This window comes from Anastrepha ludens, chromosome X, assembly GCF_028408465.1.
Source record: "Anastrepha ludens isolate Willacy chromosome X, idAnaLude1.1, whole genome shotgun sequence".
Taxonomy (NCBI): domain Eukaryota; kingdom Metazoa; phylum Arthropoda; class Insecta; order Diptera; family Tephritidae; genus Anastrepha; species Anastrepha ludens.
This window is the reverse complement of record NC_071503.1, coordinates 57,426,911-57,447,765: the sequence shown is the minus strand read 5'-3', so window position 1 is coordinate 57,447,765 and position 20,855 is coordinate 57,426,911. Positions and strand designations below refer to the sequence as shown.

General features: G+C 34.2%; 1 long non-coding RNA gene across 1 annotated transcript; it reads right to left on the bottom strand.

Moving 5' to 3' along the window:
• Positions 1–7,915: 7,915 nt before the first annotated feature.
• LOC128869542 (uncharacterized) lies at positions 7,916–9,279 on the bottom strand. The gene is made up of 3 exons (XR_008455334.1): positions 8,512–9,279; positions 8,392–8,446; positions 7,916–8,319 (listed from the first exon to the last, which is right to left on the bottom strand). It is a non-coding gene; the product is annotated as an uncharacterized LOC128869542 (long non-coding RNA).
• Between the last annotated feature and the right edge of the window lie 11,576 nt (positions 9,280–20,855).

The window sequence follows — 20,855 nt, the reverse complement described above, 5'->3', positions numbered from 1 at the left end:
TGGTCCTAAAATTTCAGAAAGGCACAATAGCAAAATTGGGATATTACCTTCCCTCCATATACCCAAAGAATAATGTTTTTTAGCGACCAGATTTCTGTAGCCGAGTGGGTACGACTGGTACGGTGGGTCCGATCAAAGAATTAGGTTTTAAAGGCCAATGATTAGGTTCAAGACCAATGATTCGTGTGCAATTCCTCGTAGTCGATTTTGCTCACGTTACAATATTCGACAAGTTTGCACGGCAACCCGCATCAATCGTACGCAAGAGAGTGGCTGCCCTTGGGCTTCCCAAAAACTATTGTGTATTGAGGAAGAATCTTAGACTTCAACCTTTCAAAATTCAAACCGTGTAAGCGCTTAAACCCAACGATTACAATTTGCATTAAATAATTGCGAGACAATGTTGGAGCGATTTCGTACAGTAAGCACAATCTTTTGTATTCTTTGTAATAGTTCTTGAAATAACCATTGATCATTAGTAATTCTTTCTTAAATTAGCTTTTAATTCCTAATTATGCCACTGGACACCCCGTACGTTGCAGACATAATGCATCTAATTATAGAAGAACAATTTCTGATAGCGGGTTACTCATTGACAGGCACGGCGTTTTGTAATAATTCGCTCAGAACTTGGATATGGCTGTTCTGCAATGTTAATGCTATGTCGTCGGCATATATGTATAGGGTTTTTCAGTAAGAGCGCTTCAACTTTTGAACTTTTTTGAATAAAACACAAACGGTTTGACTTTTTTAACTGATTTTTTTTTATTATCGAGTTTGAACATATACATACATTTAAGTATGAAATTCGATTTCTTTTGCATGACCACCGCGTGCACGTTTTACGAAGTCCAATCGTTGAACCCAATTTTCGACCACTCTTTTGCATAAATCGGCCGAAATTCCAGCAATTTCGCGTTCAATATTGGCTCTGAGCTCACAAATCGTCGCCGGCTTGTTACTGTAGACCAATGACTTCACATAACCCCAAACGGGACGGCTTGTTAAATGGACCGTAAAATGGCCGTAATGCTCTTAAAATAGCAGCAACAGAACGATTATTTTCATAAAAAATTTCCACGATTTGCAATTGTTGCTCAAGTGTGTAGCGTTCCATTATGAAATGTATACTAATGAAGTTTACAAATGACAAGCGAAAAATAAGAAATATTGCGTCGTTCGCCCTCCCTATCGGAAAAAAGTTGAAGCGCACCTATTGAATAACCCTATATTATGTCATTACATCCAATATTTTGCAGTTTTAAGAGTAACAAGATGAGATGCAATTCGAGTTAATTTGTTGTCGGATATGGACGTCCAACGTTTACCGCCTTATAAATTTTAGACGATGAGTCAAGTCCACGGAGAAAAATAAACTCTGCCTTAAAGGAGTCCGCTCATCAGTTCTTAAAAACAGCGTACCTAAAGATATTTTTTATGAGGAGCTTTTTCAGGGCAGAAATACGCTCGGAGGTTGCCATTGCCTGCCGAGGGGCGGCCGCTGTTAGAAAAACTTATTCTTCATTTTGGTGTTTCATCGAGATTCGAAACTACGTTTTCTCCGAATTCCGAATGGTAGTCACGCACCAACCCATTCGGCTACGGCGGTCGCCTGTCTTGAATCGCTTTACAGAATTTTCACCCTATTGGAACGGTATGTATATCACCGATATCCACGTCGTTTTTCGGTTTCCAAATTTCTCGGGGTTTGGATTGTAAGACAGACCTGGATGCACATTTCTCCACTGCTCTACTGTCCTACAGACATAACCAGATGTCGCGTAGTCTATGACACATATGAATGTACTTTTTTTAGTCAGTACATGTCAGTAGAGGTCATGCCTCTATTTTTAGTCACCATACTTTAAGTTCTTTTGTAATAGACTATCGCAACGTAAATTTTTTCCAGCCAGCATAGTCAGTTTTACTTTCAATTTTTCGGAAAAGTTGTTTGTCAATTCAAAGTCTTTTGTGCCGGAAGAATTGTAAGAAAATATTTTTTAAGTAAGGCCAAACAAGTTTAAATATTGTTTACTGAGTGTAAAATGTTTCAATGTTGAAATGAAGAATAGCATATAAATAAAATCATCATAAGTATCATAAACAGAAATTAAATAAAATTAAAATCATCACACAATACAACTAATAAAGTATCTACTATATCCATAATAATTCATTAACAAAGAAAGGAATTAAGCATGAAATACTGAAATTAAACTCATTAACTACATTTTGTAAAACTCGGGATCGAGCGAAATTTCTTACGACGCCAGTCAGCGTCGCAGAAAGCGCAAACAATATTAAGTCTAAGAAAAATGACCCTAGAATGTGCAGAGGAACACGATGTAATTGCTTTGTCATGATCAATTCTTGCCTTTTGATTTCCAAACTCGCCTGCCTTGCTTTTGGTTTCGTTACGATATTTTTTTGTATTTATAATTTCCTTTAATGTATTTTGGATATTAATATCGGACTTAAAGGGTTTATTTGATGCTTACTTATAGTTCCAGCGACATTAAAATTGTACCATACCATCTAGTCTTTTAACCAAAACTTGTTTACCACGGTACGTCCAATTACTTGATTTAAGCTCAGTAATACGTAATCTCCATATTTTAATGGAATTCATCTGGATGTAAATCAGTGCGAACTTTTTCAAATTGAGTGCAAACTACTGTCTTCCCTAATTTTCAAGCAATTTTCTAGTTTTCCAGAACAAACCTATAAAATTTAAATAATTCATTAAAAAGGCATTTAATAAAAAGGTAAGTAGTTTAACTGTAACGAGGAGTGTAGAAATAGGGACTTTGAATATGGTAGAACACAAGCTCGTTAGGCTGGGTCGATAATATGGTGTGTAAAATTTCGTGTCTCAGATCATGAATTTGATTGGTAATTCTTGGTTTCATAATACTTCAGTCCATAGGGAATTCAAAAGGTGTAAATCGCATGATCTTGATTACTAATTCGAATCGTCACGATACAAGGAAACATCATTTCCGAAACATCCCATCAAAACTCTTACCAGTTCGGACTTTTACAATGTACATACCTTGTACGCCTAGTTAGTTATGTCTGATTGATGTCGGAATTCAGATAGCACTAGTAGTGGCCATTAACAATCCATACTTATGCAAATGTGGTTTTAGGGACTTTTATATATGTACATTTGTCCTTTTTTATCATTTTATTTTATAAAATTATTTGCTCTTAAATATATCTATTAGAGACTTTCACAATTAGTTTTTAACAAAAGGATTTTAATTCCTTAATAAGTATACAATAGTATATTAAATATTTATCTTTATTTGAAAGGCTCTTATATAAATTTCTGCAATTAATTCTTTTATTTTATAGAACTGTTTTCACTAATTGTATTTTAAAATATTTAATAATACTTTTCACTAGTTTTTGGTTGAAAATATCTAGAACTGGGTCTAGACTGCAGTTACAAGTTTAGTCTATAATAAATAGTAAATAGTGACTAGTGACTGCTGTCTGAATACAAACTGAACCTCAATGTTTACAAATGGCACCTCTCTAATAACAACATTGTACGACAACTGGGCTTTACTTCAGTGTGCCGTCATATGTCTTTTATGACCTGATTACTGAAAATATTTGTAGTGAATTTCGTAAAATATTCGTGGGAGGGGTTTTCAATGGCCAGGAGTCATTTTTCAATGGTCAGGAGTAATTTTTCAATCGCTTTTAGTAAATCTTGAACTAATTGCAAACACTATCCACTATCGCTCAGCAACGGTTTTACTATCTGAGACCTGTTACAGATTTTTTTGCCAGGCGGCAATAATAACAAATGCTCATCTCATTTAATTTCGTTGAAGCGGATGGTTTATTAGATCATTTAATGTTTTCTTCAAAGCAGTACTTATACAGAAATTTGAATTGATTTTTCAAACATGAAGTTGGGTTTTTACGCAAAATCATCTTTAGTGATGAAGCTCATTTCACACTGGATGGATTTGTCAACAAACGAAATTGCCGCGTCTAGGGAGAACCCTTGAGTAATTTCAGAAATATCATTACATCCACTAAAATAAATTGTTTGGTGTGGTTTTTGAGCTGGTGGAATAATTGGCCCATTGATGAAAATGAAAGAGTTGTTACTGTCAATGGACATCGCTATAGGCAACTGATTGAAGATTTTTTATGGCCTGAGCTTAAAGAAATATATGTACATAAGTGATCTTTATTTTCAACAGGATGGAGCCACAATTCACACAACATGGGAAAATATTGCATTATTGTAATCTCAGTTTCACGCTGTCACCATAAACTGGCCACCTAGATCATGCCATCTAACTCCACTAAACTACTTTTTGCGGTTTTTTAAGTAAAATCTATGTGACTAAGCCATTATTCTAGAGCTGCAAAAGAACATTTGGATCGAGAACTCATCTTATAATGTCTGTGCAAGTCCTCCAAATTTTAATTCTTCCATTGTGCTCATTGTGTTCATTGTAAACATTTAAATTATGTAATTTTTCCCATATAATTGTTAATAAAATAAAATAGTGAAACCTGGAAGAATCTAAATTTTTTCATATTTTATTTTTAAATAACTTATTTTATTTTAAAATATAACAACAACTTCTTCTTTTCAAAGCTACAACCTGCTTAAATTTTGCTCCTTTAGCTCCAATACTCTCCGGTTATACATACTAGCTTATACTGCATACTACATATGTATATACGCTCTTGAAGATGGGTCTAAAATGCATTTTTCTTTCACACTCATGAAAAAATTTATAGTATGCTTAATATTAATTTACTATAATTGAGTGTTTGCTTCACATACATACATACAAAAATTCTCATGTGTAATAAAAAAAATTAATTTTTACCCAAAATATGTGTACTTATGTATGCATTGTCCTAAAATGTTGTTTTAATTGTTTAAATTTTAAGTCTCACATATTTTTGTATTACTAACTGAATTAGTCCACAGTTTACATGAAAGAGAAATGCTTTTTTAATTGGACCTGTAATACACGTATGCATTTATTCAGTCTATAGTACGTTCAAACTTCCAGATTCCGATTGTCGTTTGAAATCTGGGCTGTACTGGTCATTCCATGTTCCAATTGCTTTTTCAGCAATGTTCCAATTTAAAACATATTTAGAGATTTCTTTGTTATGTACTCACATCCGTATCAGCTTTTTTCATGGTCCACTAAAAGTAGTTATGGCATGTTAAATATGTTTTTTCGCGCTTTTTTCGTACGAGGAACTTTTGACTTCATGGTTCTCATAGAATGCATCAGTTTAGTTTCCTAAAGTACTTTTATTCCTAAATATTAATTATTAAAATCATTTTTGCAATATTCAGGACGTTTTTGTATATAGATACCTTCTCGACTTTGTTATATACGGCAGTATGTGTATCCAAAAATATGTGAATACATATAAACATTTTGAGTTTTAAAAAAATTTTCCGCCCGAAATCTTAAAAGTTTCAGATTATTTTAAATTAAATATTGTCCAAATAAAATTAGCATTTCATGGTTCAATTTAAAGTCAAACCTCGGATGAATACCATATTGTAAAATAAAAATTGAAAATAGAATTGAAATGGTTTTACTAATTAAAAGAAAGTTATGTAACCAGCTGCCAAATTTTAATTAGATCTGCGTATTGAAGACGGAATTATAGCCCATTTGTTAAAATATGATTTTGGAATCAAAAACTTCAAAACTCATTTATCAACGTAAAGAGGGACAAGAGTAAAAAAAAAAGATGAAAACATTAGGTATTCTCTATGCGAGGAATAAAAATTCGCGTATTAAAACAAAAAAACAATGGCACTGCTTTCATTGAGTTACTTTTGAACCTTTTTTTCAATATTTGGCCTACAATACAAAACGAGTACGGTGCGCAAAAGTAAACGTTTCCGGTAGTCTTTTATTTTTGTTTTCCCATTTTCAAATCACTAATTATACCTATGCATGTAGTCTAAATAAGTATTTAACGAAAATGTGACTTATTAAGAAAAAAAAATCTTACTGCAAATAAAACTAATCTAATATTTCTTTTGTGTTTTCATGCTAAATAATCAACATCGCCGAAAATGTCAAATCGAACAACAGCTACAATTATCTCGCTCAAACAGCGCCGCCGCCATCAGTGAACGCACTTTAGAAGAATGTTGGTCGACACTGCAACGTGTGAGTTGGCTCTCTTCCGTTGTGTATAGTACTCTTCCACGTTAAAAACACGCATACACATTAACACAAGCACATAAGTATATATTCATACACGTATGCATATAGTATACTCACATCTATGTATGTAGATGTGTTGGAACATGAAAATTAAATTTGAAATAGTAAAAAATTAAAATCAAAATATCTAACAAACGAAACGAAGCATTGAAAGCTTAGCATTTTTAAAACAAATGTTATGCTTGTATACCGAATTGTTTGCTAAAATTTTATATTATGGTGAATAATTCATCGGGAATTGTAGATTTAAGTGAAAGTCAACAAAACGCATCCAATACCTTAAAATTCACTTGTGGTCCGGCATTTAGCATTTTAGTCGTATGAAAACAAGAGCTAGAATCGGAATGATTCTAGCATGCCTTTTTCTTTCGGTAGTCTTATTTCTATTGATTATTACATTCGTCACTCTTTTTTTCAATATATGTACATTATTGACCACTGTCTCTGCAATGTATGCAATATAGTCAATAACCTCGCCGGATTTAGCAAGATGATCAAAGGGTTGTGCCACCAAAATTAAATAATTTACATATTACCCTGATCCCTTGAACTCCATTCTTAGTCATGTTCTCTGATGTATTTCATGTATTTAAAGTAAAGTTTATGCACATATAGAAGAATATATAATGTTTAAAAATATTCTAGTGATTATTAATTGTTTACCAATTTCGCTTTTGAGAATATTACAGGCAACGTGCTTTGTTCTTGTTTGCTTTTGAAGTACAGCCGATCACCTAAATTAAATATATTCTAAATAGAAAATATCAATATATTTTAAATTTATATATTTTTTATCATTGCCATTTTAATTTTTATGACCTTGTTTAAAAAGAAACAAAAAAAAAATCCAAGGAAGGCATTTGTAACATATTTTAATTTATTGTACATTTTTTATGCTTCAACACATACGAAACAAATGGAATCATTTAAAGGAAGTATTCATATTGGTAAACTAAAGTTTAATTTGCTTACATATGCATGTGTGTAAAATTCTCCAAACTCTTCGCCTCTCGAATATGACACCCTTTTTTGGCCAGTGGTTAGCACAGCAAACTTAGGTTTTCACATTTTTTCCACAATTTTTCTGCTTGCTATCATCGACATATTTTTTACCTGTACACTCATTTGACGCTATTTTTCTCTTTGAAGCATGAACTAACAGTTTTTATATCTGAATACCCCGACTTTTTTGCGCTATTTATAACTTTGCCACTGGAGTCAGGTTCCATTCAGGCAAAACCGGCAAATTCCTACTAATGTGCAAGGTGGCGCAAAATTTATCATTTTTGCAAACGGCGCCGTACGTCAATCCTATTTAACAATTGTGAACTAGACAGTATCTAGTAAAAAAGTTAAATTTGTGCCACTTTGCATAACTACAAGAGATATCCAATTTTGCTGATATTTATAACTGGTGGTAAACCGCAAGCAATGCAGTAAAAAATTAAGTTTCTTGAGGTTCCTGATTCACGAAGCTAATTTTCCCTTTGAGATAAAGTACTTGTTTCACGGTCTCTAGTATAGACATATTCATAATATCTTCATTCTTACATGTAACAAAATCTCCAGAAAGAGCTTAGCTTTCTCTTTATACAGAGTATTTTAATAAAAAATATACTTTTCTTTTCATTTTGTAGTTTTATTTCCTTCAAATTATTTTTTTTTTTCGGTAAGTTAAAATATTTTTTTTATATACCTTATATTTAAGTAAAAATAGTAAATAATAAAATTGATAGCATTAAAAATATACGAAGTTATATTTTCAAAAGCATTAACGAAATAGGAATTTTCCATACATTAATTAGTGATTTTAGTAGTGGGGCTACTAAACTGGCGTCTAAACTACATTATCTTCAAGCATCACTGACTTGAGGTATTATGTTATGCTTTTATATACAATTTCAATGTTCCATTGAAGAATAATTTTTGGCATTACATTTAGGTCGAATACATTAAATTTCATCCTGTAATGTTATGGTTTCTGTAGTGCTGTTGAAAACTACGCCGTTCGCTTGCTTGGATTTCATGCATGTGAAGATAGAGTTGGTATTCACATAGTACTTAACGAACTTAAGAGCTGGAAAATTGAAAAATAAAAATAGAAAATTAGTTGTCTTTACAAATAACTATACATCGAATAAACAAAAACCTCAGGACTCGCCGCTCTCAGTTGCGCTATATTTCTATTTTTCAAAAGTAGAGATCTAGGCAAAGTAAAACAAAACCAAGCGTTTAATAATATATGCGACTGGTCATAAATTGCTGTTACCTATACAGTGAAAACAAATGCACAACTTTTCGCATTTTCAGGAAACAAAAATATTCCATCCGGACTAAATCATTTTCTGATACCATATAAGTATAAGCACTGCTGCAAAACAAACATTAATCTCTTGAGTATTTGGGTTTCTCCAACTTAGCAAAGCAAAACGATTTTACCCGAGAAACATTTCGGAAAAAATTAATATGAATTAGTAAGAGTTTCGTGCATATTTCTACTATAAATAAAATTTTATGATTTGTCTCCCTTCTTTTACAATTAAACTTTTCGCGCAACAATTTTAATGAACTTGTGTACACAGATAAATTAAATCGCGTGGACAACGCTCACCCTTAATTTTTGTATAGGGGCAAAATGAATGCAACATTAGTATAAAAAAAGAAAACAGCGTAAGTTTGATATCTCTTATTCTAAGCAACTACTGTCGATGCTTGCTTTTAAAATAAAAGCCATTGATGATTTGATCAGCCTTTGATTATGCATGTAAACTCATGCTGAGCCATCAGCGGTTCACAATAAAGAATGCCTAATGGAATCAATTAAATTATGTATATCACAAAGCATTGAAACCTAGAATGTCTCATATATAAAAATAAAAACAAATAATGTAGTAAAATATTTATTGTAAGAAAACTTGAGATTTGCAAGTATATAAATTTTGGTATGCTGAAAATGCAATAAGATTAAAGATTTGAATACAGGTGTATAATTGTATGTGCTTGTCTTTCTCTGTCAGGTACATCAGCCCGGCGACCACCTTGTGCACAAACACGCAATCAGTGGCAGCGAACGAAGTAAATAACTATAACTTACCCTTTGGCCAACTGCAATGAGAGAATAAATATATACATAAATATATATATGCAAGTTAATTGTTTTATTTGTTTGTTTATTAAAAAAAACACATTATTAAGATTTGTTCACCTTTATTAATTCAATTCGTCTGCAGGTTACAACAGTCCGTTTAGCACTGCCCTTCATCTGTTATCAAAAATCATAATTATAGCATAAAGTCACGTTGCATTCAAGAAAGGAATGCAGTCACATTGTGGGAACGAAAATTTGACTGGTTGCTACGTTAGCAAAAATTCGTGGGAGCGCAAAATATTTTGCGAGAGCGGAAATGATATCTGATATCTTAACTCCTCCCCCCGTAAGATCAATCGTCCCGATTGTTAGTAGACCGGTAAAAAAAAGCTCTTGTACTGAAGGTACGTGTTGGTTGTTTATTATAGTGCAATTATGATTTTTGCTATTCAGAATCCGTTTCACACAATTAGAATTACTTACTTCTAGTAAATTATCCCTATTACAAATAGTCAATTCATTAACTTTATTACATTGTTTTTTGATTTCATATAAATCATTATTGCATTTTAAAAATCAATTTTCAATATTGTATTATTTCGTTTTACAGGCTTAATTAACAATTTCGCACAAATTAATTGCTCTATTGCTGGCAAATTTATAATATATATTAACATGTTTTCATTCGTAGCTATTCTTATACTAGCGAAACCTAATGCTTCTTCTAAATTATTATAGGGGAATTTTTCGAAATCTAGAAACGTTTTTGCTTCTCCCATTTCCTTTTCTGATAATAAAAAAGAATTAATAACTCCTACTTAAGCCCACTGTAGAGCGTATTCGATGTTGACTATTTCGTCTTTAACAATTTTTATCTTATTGGCAATTGATTCCTCTATTGTTCTTCTAACTTCTTGAAGTGATTGTAATGTCTTCAGTATATTGTTAGTTCTGTTAGTTAGTAAATTAATTCTGTCGATGGTGTCCTTGTTAATTACTTTCTGTCGTTCGTTGTTACCTAATAAACCTTTAATTTTTTTGACAACCACAGTGTGATCTTCGTGATCAGGGGTGCCAGCTATCCATTTCCACGCTGTTCCAAGGATGTCAATTGAACGTTTCTTCCTTGGAGTAATCCTTTTTAGAGCATCTCTAAGCTGCTTTATGTCATATAAAAGAAAAGGCAATACGGTGCTGTTTCCCAGTACTTTTTCTTGAATTTCAAGTTCTATGTCGTCAATAGTCCTTTTGTACTCGGTCAACTCTAAAACATGAATAAGCTTAAAGTTTCCGTTTTGTAGTCGCGCTTGTTCGAGGTGAATTGAAATTAGTTGTGAATGTGAGTAGTCCAATATTTAAACTTCCGAATTGCAGATATTAAGAATTGCAAGAAGTATTACAAAAACGTTCGTCATTTCCTGTAGAGGAAGGAATGGTAAAACCTATTTAATATTTTCCTTATGAATTATTCTGTCACGGAATTGTATTTTGACTTTGTTGCCTAAATCTTCTTTGACTTTTTGTTTCCTGTAACGTGGCAGTAGTTTATTCCTTTGTCCCATGATTTTTTCGTAAATAACATCTCCTGGCTGGTAAGTTTTTATATTGATTGGACTATTTTTTAAAATCATTTGGTCTTGTGCTTTTTTCAAAATTTCAACTAAATTGTGTGGGGTCTTATTAAAGAAAATGTCTACGGGTTTATTCTGTGTAACTGAGTGAATTGTATGATTGTAGAGTGTAACTGCTCTGTAGAATGTTTCAACATTGTCTATTAGATGGACTTCTTCTTTTAGACATCTAGCTATTTCTGCTAAAGTTGAGTGGGCTCTTTCAATTTGGCCATTTGTGTTACTATGTCGTGGAGTACAATAATATAATTCAATCCGTAATCTTTGCATTAGTGATTTAAATTGGGCACTCAAAAATCCTGGCTCGTTATCAAGTGTTATTTTCTTGGCATTCGGAAAACTTTGTAACACATCTAAAACCTTTTCTCCTAAATTTGTTTTTCCTTCTATATTTTTAATGACCATGAATTTTGAATATGAATCGATGCAAGTTATAAATTTTAGGTTTTCTGCGAAAAAAATTTCTATGTTCAAGTACTCCCCCTCCTTCTTTGGAATTGGAGCCTCTCCAATTGGAACTCTCTGTGGGTGACGATTATACTTGTTCTTATTACAAATATCGCATTGTTTAATGTATTCTTTAAAGTAGTTTAGCATCTTTGGCCAATAATATTGTTTGTAAATTTGTTTATGATTTTCTTTGGAATTTCGATGAGCTCGACAATGGGTATATTGTACTATGTCCTGTCGATCATCCTCATTTGTTATGTCCAAAGGAAATATTCTGGTGTAAACAAATTTATTTGTGAAAACTCCTTTAACAGTTTCTCTGAAATCGTAAAGGTCTTCTGGCGTACAGTGCAAGGCGGTAACCAGGTTTGGTTGAACAAACTCTAAAAGTATTGTTTTTAGGTTTTCTCTGGTGTCGAATTCAATGATATGTCTTGTCCTTCCAAATGTCACTATCATTTCATGAATTGTAAAATTGGATTTGCTCAAAAGTATTTGTTGCTTGAATTCATTTAAAGGTTTGGATGTTTCAGAGATATTAGAAACATCACTTGATTCAGTGGAATGTTGGGTACTGCGTATTGAGTCTTCATCGGAAATGTTGTTTAGGCACAGGCGCGAAAAAGCATCAGCAACAACATTGCTTGCGCCTGGTTTGTAAACCATTTTTGGTGAAAATTCTTCAATAAATGAGCGCCATCGTTTAATTTTCGCATTTGGATTTTTTGTGGAGATTGCACCTGTTAATGGTTGGTGATCTGTATGAATTTCAAGATTAGTTGTACCGTAAAGGTAGTTAGTTAACGTCCTTAGAGCCCAGACTATCGCAAAAAGTTCCCTTTCGTTTGTTGCGTACTTTCGTTCTGTTTCATTTAATGTTTTTGATATAAATGTTATTGGCTTACCCTCTTGACTGAGAACAGCTCCTATTGCGGCTGCCGAAGCATCAGTCGTTAATGTGAATTTCTTATTAAAGTCAGGTTGGGTCAGTTCTACCTGTTCGGACAATAAACTTTTTAATTTATTAAAGGCAAGGATACCTTCTTCGTCAAGACGTATTTCAATTTTTTTGGACATATATTGCGATACTTTGCCATTATCGCCTGCCAAATATTTCGTCAACGGTTTGGCTATATTTGCGTAGTTTTTAATAAATTTGCGATAATATCCTACAACTCCTAGAAAACTCCTTAGTTGTCTTAAAGTTTGAGGTAAGGGATAATTCTGTATTGCTTCTATTTTTTTTGGGTCAGTTTTAATTACCTTATGACCTACAACGTAACCTAGAAAGTCGATTTCTTTGGCATAAAATTTTGATTTTTCTAAAGAAATTTTCATGTTAGCTTCTTTGAGCGTATTAATTATAATTTCAAGATGGTTGAAATGATCTTCCAAAGTTCCTGAGTATACGATGATGTCATCAATGTAGACATGACATATCTTTCCTATATAGTCACGTAATATATTATCCATGGCTCTTTGGAAAATACTCGGCGCATTTTTAAGTCCGAATGGCATCCTGAGAAATTCGTATTTCCCGTTATTGACGGAAAATGCTGTCTTTTCAATATCTTTCTCACTCATAAGAATCTGATGGAATCCAGATTCGAGGTCAATTGTTGAGAAGTATTTGGCTGTGCCAAGGTTTGATAAAATAACGTTACAGTCCGGAATAGGGTATTTATCGGGTATTGTTTGCTCATTTAATTTTTTATAATCAATGACCATACGTAATTTTTGCGAGCCATCGTCATTAGTTCCCTTTTTTGGAACTACCCATATGGGTGAATTAAAAGGGCTTTTACTAGGTCGAATTATCTCGTCCTGCAATAACTTTTTGATCTCATTGTTAATAAAACTATTTGCAGAAAGCGGGTAGGGATACTGCTTGCTCCATATTGGCGCTTCAGCAATTGTGCGAATTTCCGCTTTAATGTCCGTCCTAAACGGTAAGTTTAAATTTATATTTGAATGTAGTTCTTCTACATTCTTAACTACATTTGCTTTTAATAATTTCAAGGTTTCTTCACTTTCACTGGTAAAATTAATTTGTTCATTTCCCATATTACTCAAAAAGTTTTCGCTATTTTCATTTTCATGCTTCAAATTCTCTGATTCAAAGTCTACAAATTTTTCAACGTGTTTTCCACACGTCAGAGTACCTTCCTTAAAATTCAACTTTACATCTGCTTTCCTCATAAAATTATACCCTAAGAGTATGTCTGCATCAAGATTCGGAACTTCATAAAATCTTTCTTTTATCCCAAAGATAGATGCTTCATAATAAAAGTTAATGATGGTGAAACCGTTGATGGTTTTTACCCTCTTCTTAATAACTAACTTCTTTCTGTTTGTAAGGACTCCAGGGCTACAATAGCAGCTAGTAGCGCCACTATCAATTAGAATCCTACATTTTCTTCCTGATGAGGCTGTCATCCAAATGTAGGGCAGCTCGATCCTTCTTCTAAAAAAACGTCTTCATTCAGATTATTTATTCTTTGGGCTTTAACCTGAGGTTGATAGGTTAATTGTTTACTACCTGGAAATTGGCGTTTTATGCCTTGTTGAAAATTTGGCCTATTGTTGCTTGTAAATGGTTGTCGATAGTTTCCGTTCGAGAATGTTTGATGGTGTGCGAATGGCCGGAAATTACTTCGGAATCCATTATTTTGGGGAGGTTTCTGAATTATGTTGGCAGAACTTCCTAATTCCATTAGCTCAGGTTTTGCTTCAATGTGTATCGGTTGATTATTTCGTATTCTTGGGAAATTATTTTGGGGAGATCTTAAGTGATTTTGATTTCTATTCAAATTATTTCTGTTGAATTGGAACGCGAAATTTGCTCTTACATTATTTGCATCTAACTCCTGTGCCTTAGCTAGTGCGTTCGGCAAATCGCTTGGGGATAGTGAAAAAATAATATTTGCAAGTGGTGGATTCAGTCCAGTAATAAAAACTCTAAGCGCATATTGCCTGTTCTTTTTATTCAGCTCATTTGTGAGCTCTGACCGTGACCCGTGAGTCATAATTGTTTTATTAATAAGTGAAGTCAGTTTTTTATTGACTTCATTGTAATAATCGATTATGGAAAGCGACCCCTGCCTCATTACACTTAATTCCTGTTCTATTATATGCAATGGTCTTTTGTCCGCATAGGCAAAGTCCAATCTGCTGAGGATAGCGTCAAAGTTAAGGACTGTCCCATGGTTAGTCAGCATGTCATTAGCGTCTGCTATAATCTTATTCCTCAAGATTGTTAATGCGGCGTAATATTTCCGACTTCCTTTATTTATAATAGCATACTGCTGTTAGCAGCTTCGCGCCAACTGACATAAGAATTTTTTCCATCAAATATAGGTAGTGATTTAATCACATCTAACGTCTCGTCACATCTAATCGAATCGTCAATCGATTGTGTTTGATATTCGCAAACAGTGTTTATGCTGGTTAACTTCTCTAGTTCCCTAGTTAGCTCGTCTATCTTATTTTGCAAGGGACCTAACTGGCTTTCTATTAGCCTACCTATGACTTCATGAGTAGCCATTCTTCCTTTGATTAAAAGTTAAACTTCGTCTGGTGGCAAATCTAATTCTTCTTCTAATAAATAGTGAACTTACTTAAATAGTCTTATACCTATTTTCTCCAGGCTCCTGCGATGTTCGTCCCGTCTATTTCACTCGTTGCTAGTGTCTTGGCCACACTAGGTCATCCTTCTATGGCTTTTCAATTGGCTTTCACTGACACACAGTGTTATTTAGATTAGTGGAGTTTTTTGTTAATTTTTGTTTCTGTGTTGTTTTTTGTTTTTTTTCTGGTTTGCCAAAAATCGTTCACAGTTTTACAGTTTCCAAATCACTGCAAAATAACTTTATTCTTGCTGTTGTGGTTTTATTGTATTTTTGTTGATAATCCAAATGTACGTTAGTCGCCCGTAATCCGTTTTGGCGTGGCGCGATAAGTTGGCACACACACACACACTTTGAATCTTTAACTTTTAATTTTTTTCTTAAGTGGCGCTGAGATTTATTATTCTCAGCCAAAGTAATATATTTTTTTTCTCCACTGATTGGGATACTTATTTCTTTTTTTTTTTTTTTTGGCGTCTCTACCGAATCCTTACTTTTTTGTTTTCAGGATATTACACGGTAGGGCATCCCGGTTGAGCCCCCAGTTAATTGTTTTATTTGTTTGTTTATTAAAAAAAACACATTATTAAGATTTGTTCACCTTTATTAATTCAATTCGTCTGCAGGTTACAACAGTCCGTTTAGCACTGCCCTTCATCTGTTATCAAAAATCATAATTATAGCATAAAGTTACGTTGCATTCAAGAAAGGAATGCAGTCACATTGTGGGAACGAAAATTTGACTGGTTGCTACGTTAGCAAAAATTCGTGGGAGCGCAAAATATTTTGCGAGAGCGGAAATGATATCTGATATCTTAACTTGCATGTAAATCTTCATAAATATATATCTATATATTAATACGGAGAGCAAACTTTTGTCGTACCTTTTTTTAGTATTTATAGTCAGAGAAAAAAGTTGAAACATATACCAATGGATAGCATATGTGGAGACGGTTTGCACAATGTATTAAAATAGATACATAAGTGAATAGGTGCAGGTAAAATTAATCAAACTATTTTACCTGTATTATGATATATCATGTTATAATATGTGTCATGATATTATATTATAATATATATACATATATATCATGATATAAAAGTTGATGAAACAACTGGAAACTTATATATTGTGAATCAATACTATTATAAATTTGATTCAGAAATTATGATGGTCATGGATTAATTAATGATTGTTTTTTATTATGCTTTTTCAAACAAAATAATTTTTTTTTCCGTAATACATGAATTTAAATGTTTCCAATTCATGAATAAAAAAAAATTATGTATAAAAATAAATAATATTATTGTGAGTCCATACTATTATAAATTTGATTCCGAAATTATGATGGTCATGGATTAATTAATGATTGTTTTTTATTATAAATAATTTTTTTTCCGTAATACATGAAATTAAATGCTTCCAATTCATGAATAAAAAAAAGTATGATATTTAAAATACACAAATATAGGATCGCTTAATACAGGTAAAATGGGATATTTTTCACATTTAATTTTACTACATCTATTCACATATATCATTTAAAAAGTTTCAACATAAGCTACCAATTTATACAATATATGTTTCAACTTTTTTCTATGAATATAAATACTAAACAAAGGTATGACTAAATTTTGCTCTCCGTATTTATATAACGTCGAAATTTCGACGTATGGGCGATCCTAGTACTATATAAATCTTCAAGTGTTAAAGCCAGGTGATAGATGTTCGCCATGTGCTGAGCTGGCTGATTGCACATTTTTCCCCGGAATTTTATCGCCTACTTTTGCCATTTTGCCATTGTTCCTTTTTTCTACCACGAACTGATATTTAATGTTTTCTTTCAAATAACTGAATATGTAATGTATAATGTTTAGTTGCAACTAAAAATTTTTTGCGCAATTAACCGACTAACAACCACAGAGAGCACTAAACATCCATTAACTTCAAGACGACCACCCAAAACTACTCGTTTATACAAAACTACCTAGGCGCCCTTTAACACTGGCATTCCGTTGCAAATGTTGCTCTATCTTTTTGTGGTTATTGGTGAAGCAGAAGATGCAAAAAGTATAATGTTGTACTTAGATGAGTATAACTGCCAATTGGTTTTTTATATGCAATTAAAAGTATTTCGAATATTCATGCATACAAATATTTACAAATCAAATTTGTTAAATAAATTAGTTTCTACTCTATTCTAAATCACTATTACTATTGCGCCCGCCGTAGCTGGATAGGTGGGTGCGTGGCTACCATTGGGTAGTGCCCAGGTTCGAACATGCTGTGGTCACGAAACACCATAGTTTCAGAACAGTTTTTTTTTAATAACTGTCGCTCTCGGCAGGCAATGACAAATCTCCGAGTGTATCTCTGCCATGAAAAAAATTCCGATCGGAGGTGCCGTAAAATTGAAGGTACTTCCATTTGTGGAAAACATTAAGACGTACACCACAAATTGGAGGAAGAGCGCGGCCTAACAACTAGCAAAGGATGTTGGTTATTATTTGATAACTTTTTTTACCACTGGTCGAGCATTTAAGTCTACGGCGTATTAGGGAAGTGCAAATTTCTTCGCGGCGATAGCATTATCTAGATTTAAATATGTCCCATTGTATGACGCAGAAGCTTAGACGATGGCAATAATTCAGGATTTATATCCTTTACAAGCATATGATTTCGTTCTTCATCTCTGGAATCGTCTCAGGCTTATTGACATACCATATGCCACTCTTTACATAGCCCTAGAGAAAGAAGTCCAAAGGTTCATCTTATAAGCTATTTAATATCGTTCGTTCATGATATTATGCGCCTTGGGAACTTCTTTCGCAAGTTTGTGTGACAAGTGCCGCCGTCCTGTTGAAATCAATTATTATCCAAATCCATTTCATCTAATACAGGGTATACAAAGTTTGTTACCATTTTACTATAACGTTCACTGTTCAAAGCTTAACCCCTGTAAAAAAATAATCGTTCGAAGAACTACGGTCCGATGACTCTGCCGTCCTAAAAACCACAACAAACACTGACGCGTCCTGGAAGCAAGGTTTTTTTTTTTTTTTGCACAACATGCGGATTTTCAGTTCCCAAATACAACAGTTCGGCTTGTAAACGTATCCGTTTACATCAAAATGCGTTTACCTAAAATTACCAACGACTATTTTCATAAAAGGATTGAAACGCTTTTACGCGTTGTTCAATAGAGTATCGCTGCACGACTAGGTTTGCGAAATAAAAAATAACATGTCACACATTTGCATTACCCTTGAATCATCCTATATAGTGAATCACTCACATTTTTAGCGAGTGGTTCGAAATTGGAGAAATAGTATTAGTTCTGAACCGCAAATTCTATTCCCTATGTAGATTAGATGTTCCTTGCCGGGTATGAACATTTATAGAATATATGGATGAATAGAATATGTGTCGTATGCACATGAGTATATAAGCAACAGTGTTTAGGCCACACCCTAATATTAAATATAAATTTTTAGCCACCCTAATGGTAACTGCGCCTACCGTTCCGACTGTTGCTAACCACCGTTTCCAGTCGCTGCAACGTGAAGGCCGTTAACCCTGGCATTTCCCCGCCGAACAGTTAAAACGTTTACCGTGTTAAACGTTGTTCGGCGAGGTTACTTTCACTTTAATTTTAACTATAACTTTCACTGCGATTGTACAATCAGAAGCAACAGGACGTGTCAGCCAACCAGGTAATAAATTATAAATTACACTTATACTTATACTTAACATACCTCTTTCTATGCATATATCTATGTATATATTGCAAAATAAATATTAAATGAATATATACTGACACACTGTGCTTTTCATTTTTTATAAAATATATCATCGGAGCGACCGTGGAGGCCCCACATTTTTCAAACCGCCCATCGCGTCGCATTCCGATCGAGAACATGGTCCTTCGAGCCGGATATTAACGTAAAAGATCCATTTTAAACAGAGCACCAGCAAGCTAAAGAACACCAGCAAGCCAGAGCACCAGCAAGCTAAAGAACACCAGCAAGCCAGAGCACCAGCAAGCTAAAGACCACCAGCGAGCATCAAAAGCACCAGCAAGCTAAAAGAGCACCAGCAAGCTAAAGAGCACCAGCAAGCATAAAAAGCACCAATCCATCAGCTAAAAATCCGTTCCAGCAAAACCAGGTACGTGAATTTATTGCACACATTTTTTTTGGTGGAAATAAGCTATTTAAAAAAAAAAAAAAAATCAAAAAGGGTCAACGACTCCGTCTGTCCGAAAACAGACAATACAAGTGCGCGCGGTATTTTCAAGTTAATCAACCATCTAACAGCGCGTTGTTGGGAATTTTTCAATTTTTCTCTTATTCCGTTCCTTTTACTTGTACATTCCCGCTGTGAAGTTGAGTACACAACTACACAAACAACGCCGCAGTAAATTAAAATCGATCCCAGCGCACAGGTGTATACATACCGCTGATTATTGTGTGGGTGGCGAAATTCTCGTACATAAATATAAATATATTATCTTCTTGGTCAATAAATATATACAGACATACATAATATATATTGTTATTTTAATCTCGCTGGTGCATTTTGGGCTTGGGTCTCGCTGTGAATTCGTCTCCATTTCGCGAAGGAGCATTTTTTTAATACCGCGTAAGTTTTTGTATCCCATACTTACAATATGGATACCTATATTCGTTTAGTCGACGCCGTGACGGAATTCGAAGCCGATTTTAATGGCACTCCGTCGAGTGACCATTCGAAATTTTCACTCCGGATCCAACAGGAGGAGTTGAAAGCAATGTGGGAAAAAGCCAAGGCCGCGTACGACCACTTGCTTTCAACAGAAAGTCCTTCTCCTAAGGATCTTGCCGCCATCAAGAAAAGGAATAAAATATGTTACCACACATATTTGCGCGGCATGTCGACGATGGCTAACCTCTCTGCGAGGCTGGAAAAGGCAGACCGGGAAGGCGAAAAACTTGCAGTACGCGAACTTAGTATTCACCTTCCACCGTGCGATACGGACGTTTTCAAAGGCGACTACGTATCTTGGCCAACTTTCCGTGATATGTTCACGGCCATATACATTTTAAATAAGCGCCTTACCCCGGTCGAAAAGCTGTTCCACCTCAATCAGAAAACGCAGGGTGAAGCCAGAGACATAGTGAGGAAGTGCCCGCTCACTAATGACGGATTTGCTACAGCGTGGAAAAATCTCTGCGAAAGGTACGAGAACAAACGGATTCTGGTGAACACGCAGCTGAAGATCCTGTTTAACCTACAGTCAATCGAAACTGAATGTGGCAGTTCGATAAAAAAACTCCAACGAGATATTAATAATTGCATTTCCTCTTTACAGAACCACCAAATAGATATTTCAAACTGGGATGCAATTATTACATATTTATGCTCCACGAAATTGCCAGAAAGTACTCTATCGCTTTGGGAACAAACGATAGAGAATAAATCTGAAATTTCAAAGTGGACAGACATGGACAAATTCCTTTCCAACAGGTTTCAGACACTTGAAACAGTGTCAGGCTTAAAAGGAATTAAAGCCTACAAAGCGCCCAAGGCGCAAAGCTTACAACACCACACGGAAACTACACCAAAAAGGATGGGTAACTTTCAGGTAAGTGTCGCCAAACATATGTGCAAATTATGTGTCACTGACGACCACAAATTGCAAAGTTGCCCGAAGTTCCGGAAGTTAAAGATCACCGATCGAATCGCGTGCGTCAAGAGCAACAAATGTTGCTTGAACTGCCTGTCGTCAGGACATACAGTGTCGAGATGTACGAGCTCGTATAACTGCAGCACATGTCA